Genomic DNA, 7,060 nt, shown 5'->3' on the forward strand with positions numbered 1-7,060 from the left:
CGTTTGAGCAAGATCCCAACTCCAAATTACTCTCAAGCACATTGAGGGATACTGTCACATATGGGAGGTGATTACTACTATTATTGCTTGGTACATTTGGGCAGCAAGGTGGAGCCATGCTTTAGATCTCCAAGATGTCTCCCGTTGCAAATACTTTATTAAGGATTTGGATAAATATCATCCATCCTCTCCACAAGAGACGAAAGAGGCTACAAGTTGACTTTTACAATATGAGGAGGAGGAGGAGGAGGAGGAGGAGAGATGATTTGTTGCAAACCTAGATTCTAGCATCTTCTCTTGCACAACCTCTTAAATGGTCTAGTATTATTGCCCACCAAATTGGTTATTCACATAGCCATTGTATTTATGATGTACTTAACTACTTTTTGTAAGTTCTTTGTGCCTTATATCTTACCTTAGGGGGATTTTCTCCAAGTTGTTATAAGAAAATTTTTCTTTTCTTTGGAAAAAATACAACATGAAAGTTAGAAATCTTGAGAGAAAAATTCACACCAAACAAACAAAGCAAACACTCCATTCCCATCAACAAACACTTGGTATAATTTTCTACACGCAAGCCATCATCTTTCTCATCCTCCCTAATACACCTTGTATTGAGGTGATGTGAGGTTCAATCTCCTCATAGCCCCATGGGGGAGCCTACCTACGATAGTGATACCTCTTACAACTCTATCATTGAGGAGCCCATATTTGAGACACTTGTCCATATTTTGTTATAGTGGAGAGGAGTTTATGGCTATGGAAGTGAATATTATTGACCATCCAAGCTTCGAAGCTCATATGCAACATAGTGAGAGCATTTTTTTTTAGATGCTAGAGAGCAAAGTTATTATGATAACTATGGAGAAGACAAGCATTAAGACTATGGAAGTAGTGATCCTATCACATCCAAAGACCTTCAAGTGGTAAATCTAAGAACCAAACACCCCCAACAACTCCAAGGTGAATCAAACCCTCAACAAGAAATTAGAGTAGTGCTTTCTTAAGCAAGATTTACACCAACCCATTCCCCTTGCCCCAACATCAACAAAGAGCAACATCAAAACCAAAGTAGTCATTAAAAAAGGACCATGTAAAGCTTGTTTTTGCATTGATAATTTGAGTGTCTTGCAATGGAAGCATGTGTATCTTTCTAGAGCTCTTATTGACCTTTGTCATGGAGCTAGGCCTCCAATAGAGTTTCTTAAGCAATGTCTAAATATAATTTGTAACCATTACGCTATAGAGTTATATTTAACATGATACATGCTAAGTAATTATTTATGTCACATTTGAGACTAAGGATATGTTTGTGTACACTGTATGGCATGTTTTAGTGGATGCTTGGAAATACCCCCGTGTCTCTTATTACATGATCATTACACTTCCATTCTATTGGCCCAAAATCAACCAAAGTGCTAATATGGGTTGAATTTTTAGTTTTTTTTTTGGAAGGCTAGTACTACCCCTCATGGAAAAATCTTAAAGTAGATATTTGTATCCTAGTACAATCCACATCGACATCCCCAAAGAAATGAATGTTTGTCAATAGTTCATTAGGACTCTTGAAGTTACAAAACTTCTTGGAGACCTAAGGATTGTCTAAATATAAAGTTATGAAATTAGGTCTCCAAGATGTTTCATAACTTTGAAATGAATGGTTCATTAAGGATTTTCTAGATACAAAGAAGGTGGGACAAGAACCTTCTCAAGAAGAGGGACAAAAGAAAGATAATGGTTTTTTGGGTTATTAATGTAGGGACAAAAATAAAGAAGGGAAAACACCAATTCTACAAATGGTAAGTGCAAAAATCAAAATAGGTTTGCTTCTTTGCTAATGGAAGTTACTTATCCAAAAGAAAGCATATATAATAGTGATTGTTACCCCTTTTGTTGATCAACTTGATAATCCTTGCATTAATGATGTGGGGGAGGACTCCAAACCTAACATACTCTTGCCCATAGGGAGAAGGGGATCAAAAAATCATTAAAACCTTCATAGAACTATTTGGGAGACCATCTAGGTTTGAGCTTTTTCCTCTTTTAAGTTTATCTATAATGTCATTGAGTTCTATTAGGGTGAGGTCTTGATCAAGGATGCCAACCAAGGTGAAGGGAATGACCTTGCTTCTACTTGGGGTATTATATGTTTTCGAAGGGTCAATCTAAGAATCTTAGAGTAGTACTTATGAACATATGCAAGTTATGCACCTTACCAATGACTTCCTCTCCTTTATCATTGACTAAGAGGGGAATGTAGTTTATATCCTAGTAGACCAAACATTTATTTTGTGGGGTTATCTACCTTCCTAGCTCACTACTCTCTAGTAAACAAAAGGATCTAGTTGGCTTCTATCTCCTCCTTCTATTTAAGCTGTAGCATAATGTTTAACATATCTTCTTGGAGTTGCATTTGGCTCTAGCTTATATCAACTTCTAGTTGGACGCACACATTGTACTTAAAACCATTTTATCTTTTGTGATCTGGATAATCCTTACCTTAACTTGTGTAAGGATGTGTCATCTCCTAGACAATACTATTCCAATATTGAGAAGGGGCATTAATAGTATAGAAGAGGCTCTTAACTAGACACTGTGTGCTTTTCTTGACACAAATTAACTTAAGCAGAGCTTGGTCACTCATGCTAAAAATATTATTATAGAAACTTGAATAGGGTAATAATTTGATAGAGCTATGTCTTAAGGAACTTCGAAGGAATAACTTCCATAAGTGATGAGCAGACTAGAGGAGACATAGGCACCTAGGGTTGTAGCTAGGGGAATGTGGAGTCCCCCCATATTAACCAAGCCACATAAACCTTTTGAGTCAAGTCAATCTTGTTTTCTTTACTAGCCATACTTAGACCTCTTTCTAGGTATCTATTATTAAGGCTTTCTACCGTATTCAAGTCCCCTACTAGAATGATGAGGACATGAAGGAACTAATGTGCCTAGACTTCTAGCATGAGCTAATTTATTCTTCGACTTAATTCATCTTTTTAGCTTATCTTAGCTCTATTCAATGTACAATCATAAATTTAGACTAGGTGTGTATGCCACAGAGATTAAGAAGTTTTATATGCATTAATGATTGATAGATAAGCACAAAAGCATTCCTCATACCTTTTAAAGTATTCTCCCTCATCTATACATATGAAGCTACCCTAGGATCTTTTAAGGAGCAAGGAACCATAATGCTAGACATTAATTTGTCAACAAGTGAGAGAAAGATATATGGCATGGTGGCGATGGGGTCTAGAATGCAAGAAGGTGCTCATACACATTGTCTCCCTTCCCCATGCAAATGTGTGCAAGAGGAGACAAGGCCCTACTATACAAAAGTTAGGGGAAGGTTGCTAGTTGCTCCACAAGGGATGTCATCAAGCTAGTCCTATTGCCTTTGAGAGTTTCCCTTACAGTAGATGTTGATACCCACTCACTACTGCTAGCTTGGATTGTCTCCAACACTACCCAATCGAGAGAGAGAGAGAGAGAGAGAGAGAGAGAGAGAGAGAGAGAGAGAGAGAGACGGACAGACAGATGCTTTGGTAGTGGTTGTACTAGTCATCCCTTGGCCAGTGCCTTCGGCCTTGACAACCCACATTCACTAATCCCTTGGCCAACCCTCTCATCTCTCTCCTTTGCTATTCATGCAAATCACTATGTTCAACCATCTTGCCAGTGCCTTCCACCATCGCAAGCCGTCAGTGTTGTTGCACCTAGTACCAATGTGGACAACACTCCATAGCTTGTCACCCCCTCACCCCATGCCCATCATCATCCTATAACCTCATTGTTCATTATCATAATATAATACTTGATATTTATATCCTTCGTCATAATAATATTTTTGCCATTAGTCATTCTTTTCCTCATTATCTTCACGATCATTCTATGGATTTTTAAAGGTAATTTAACCTACCATTGAACAACTATCGATGCCATAATTAGGCTAGTTGGAGGTTTGAGGAATGAAACAAACAAATCAAAGCCAATCAAGGATGGAACCTAAGCTATACACAATTGCAGTGGGTCCCTCGATGCTTGCAAAATAAAGGAAAACATGTATTGCGAGAGCTTAGGCTCTTACACCAATAGCTTCTTTGAGTAAATAGAAAAGTAAAAGACCTAAGTAGGGGCAAGTGCCAAGATAGGCTCACCCAAAAGGAAAATGTTAAATGCCCTACACCCCCTATAAATGGATGAGTAACCCTAAGTTCTTGTAGGAAAAAAAAAGAACCTCTAATAACCCCCAAACAAAAGCGAGAATAATGAGAAGCTAGGAGGTCCTATACAACTATACTAAATTGTAATCTCCTTAGGGAGGGATTTATAACTTACAACTAGGATGATTTGGGTGAGAAATGGAAATTCCAAAAATAAAAATTTGAAGTAATTGTAAAAGAATGTGAGGGAATATTTGCCTTGAGGGGAAACAATGAGCTAGATGGGATTGGGGCAAAAGATAAGGTGCATAAATACCTACCAAGACCCCAAGGATTTCCATGCCCAAAAGAGTAGCCTTAAAAAAGAAAAAAGAAAAGAAAGGGGTGAGATAGAGATAATCCATGCTCTTATGGAAGTTCAAACCAAAGCTAATATTGTTAAAAGCATAGTACAAATAGTAGATCTTATCCTAAGAAGAACATGGGCTTAAATGTTACTTAAGATGCCTTAGAGGTAGGCCTAATGGGTGGTCAGGAAGCTAGCCCTCATATAAGGTTGTGCTTGATAAGGTATGTAATTAATCAAATAGAAGGTTGCTAAAAGTATTCATCATGAGAAAAGTGCAGTTGGGCCATTCAACATACAAGTTATCCCTAGATCACTAGGGGGTCTTTGCACAAATTATAACTAGAAGCAAAAGTCTTATGACAAAATATCTGGAATAAGCCTTAACAAAACTAATGCCTATAGGTTCTTGTAAGGATTTAATCACAGCCTAGCTTGGCATGTAGTAAGAAAACTCATAAGGAGCTAGAATGAGAAATCTTAAGCAAGGACTATAAATGCTTATGAGTCCAATAAAGAAAATCCTAACAAGCTTAGAGAAAAAGAACACTTAATTGAAATATTATACCTTATGAATATGGATGTTTGAGGTCAAGGAAGGACTTCTTAAAGGAATTTATCTACCCTACAACATGATGTTGGAAAAAAAAGTTCTTTAAAGTCAACTTAAGACCTTCAAGAAAATGTTAGTTAGGGTCGAGAATTCATTCATGTGTTCCTTTCTTCATGCTAAGCAACGATGTTTCTGTGGTTGAATAACACCTAGACCTTGATGGAAATATTGTCATATAATAATTGCATTTTGAATTTTTGATTTCAAACATAAGGATTGCATCATCTTGATTAGATTATGGTATTGCATTATTGATGCCAGGAGGCATATTCCACGGTGGATTCCGTGAGGTTTTACGGTGGATTCCGTAAACTTAGATGACCGGGGCTCATACGCAAAGAGGATTCTTTGTGCGAGAAGTTGATGGGGACGCCTGTCCTTTTCGGGCGTTTCATTAATTTAGTGTGTACATGGGTGATTCCATAGCGGGTGATTCCGCAAAATGCATATTAAATTAATAAACGTTTATGAGTTTAGAGTGCGCACTCGTAATAAATTAAGGTTAGGATTTATTTCTAACCAGTTGATTTATTTATGTAGCTGAAGACTGCTAGGTATTCACTTTTGTTGGTTTAATTGTGTTATTTTACTAACGATTGTGAATGCTTCAGTTGATGTGTAGAGATAGCAGCAGTGGCGGAGGAAAGCATTGGAGTCTAGCGGGTTTCCGATCTTTCGACTATATTTTGATAGGCGCCACGCTTATATTTTGATTATGTCTATAGAGACATCGACTATTTATTATTATTTTGTATGCGCTTATGCGCCTGGATATGTTATTTTTATTTGGACATTGAGATTGGGCGTGCCAGACTCTTTGGGCACCGTCCATTAGCTTTATTTTCCTATTTTTGGTAGAAAGCAAACTCAAAAGCTAAAAGCTTGTATATTTTTGTAATTGGGCTATTTTTGAGCAAAAAGATTGAAAATATATATTAAATACATGCTTTGTGAAGCGCTCACACAAGGCATGGGGGAGATTCAACCCAATTTGTCTCTTGTCTCATGTCGTGCTTGCTTTCTCATTGGTTTTTGTGCTAAAAAGTAGAGTGCTTTGTTCTTGGGGACCTTTGGGAATTCACTACGTGAGCTACCTGCGTCCGATCTGCGCACCAGTGGTATCAGAGCGGAGCAGAGATCAAGGGCTTCCAATCGCTACCAATCTCGGGCGAAGGCGGAGCTCCAGGAACAAACGGCCTCTACAGTCAATCTCGTCGCGAACCGTCGATACAGGCAGACTTCTGGCGATCAAGAACCCCTGTTTCCACTCTCAGATCGCGAAGGACCACTCTCTGTCGGCGGAGGACCACTCATCAATTCTCTTCATCAAGTCGTGATGAACAGTAAGAGCCATATCTATTTCTTCAACAAAAAAGCTTAGTGTAAAAGCTTAAAAGAAAGCTTAGTAAGCTTGATAATCAAGAAGGACATAAATCGATCAGCAAGGGAGATGCCCGAAAAGGACAGGCGTCCCCATCAACTTCTCGCACAAAGAATCCTCTTTGCGTATGAGCCCCGGTCATCTAAGTTTACGGAATCCACCGTAAAACCTCACGGAATCCACCGTGGAATATGCCTCCTGGCATCAATTATCATGTAAATTAGGAATGAATGTCTTGAAAGGAGTTGGTCATTCCTTGATTTCTACTTGCAATAATTAAAAGAGATTCCTTTATAGCAAAATCGCTCGCTCAATCTAAGGATTATGGACAAATTAAATGAGTAAAGATTATAGGGTATTGGATTTCCCAAATATCCTTTATTGTATTGTTGGTCTAGGCGATGTACTAAATAAAGCTTCTTGAGACTCTTGTTGATCATCGAGTAGTAGGGCCACTTGTAAGAAATGATTCTATGGTAGCACAAGAACTAGTAGTGATTTGATCATTAACTATGGTTGTTTGCCTATAATAGCCTCCATGAGCTGATGTGGTG

Source organism: Lygodium microphyllum, chromosome 2, assembly GCF_053477565.2.
Source record: "Lygodium microphyllum isolate KBCC chromosome 2, Lygodium_microphyllum_v1.1.10, whole genome shotgun sequence".
NCBI lineage: Eukaryota > Viridiplantae > Streptophyta > Polypodiopsida > Schizaeales > Lygodiaceae > Lygodium > Lygodium microphyllum.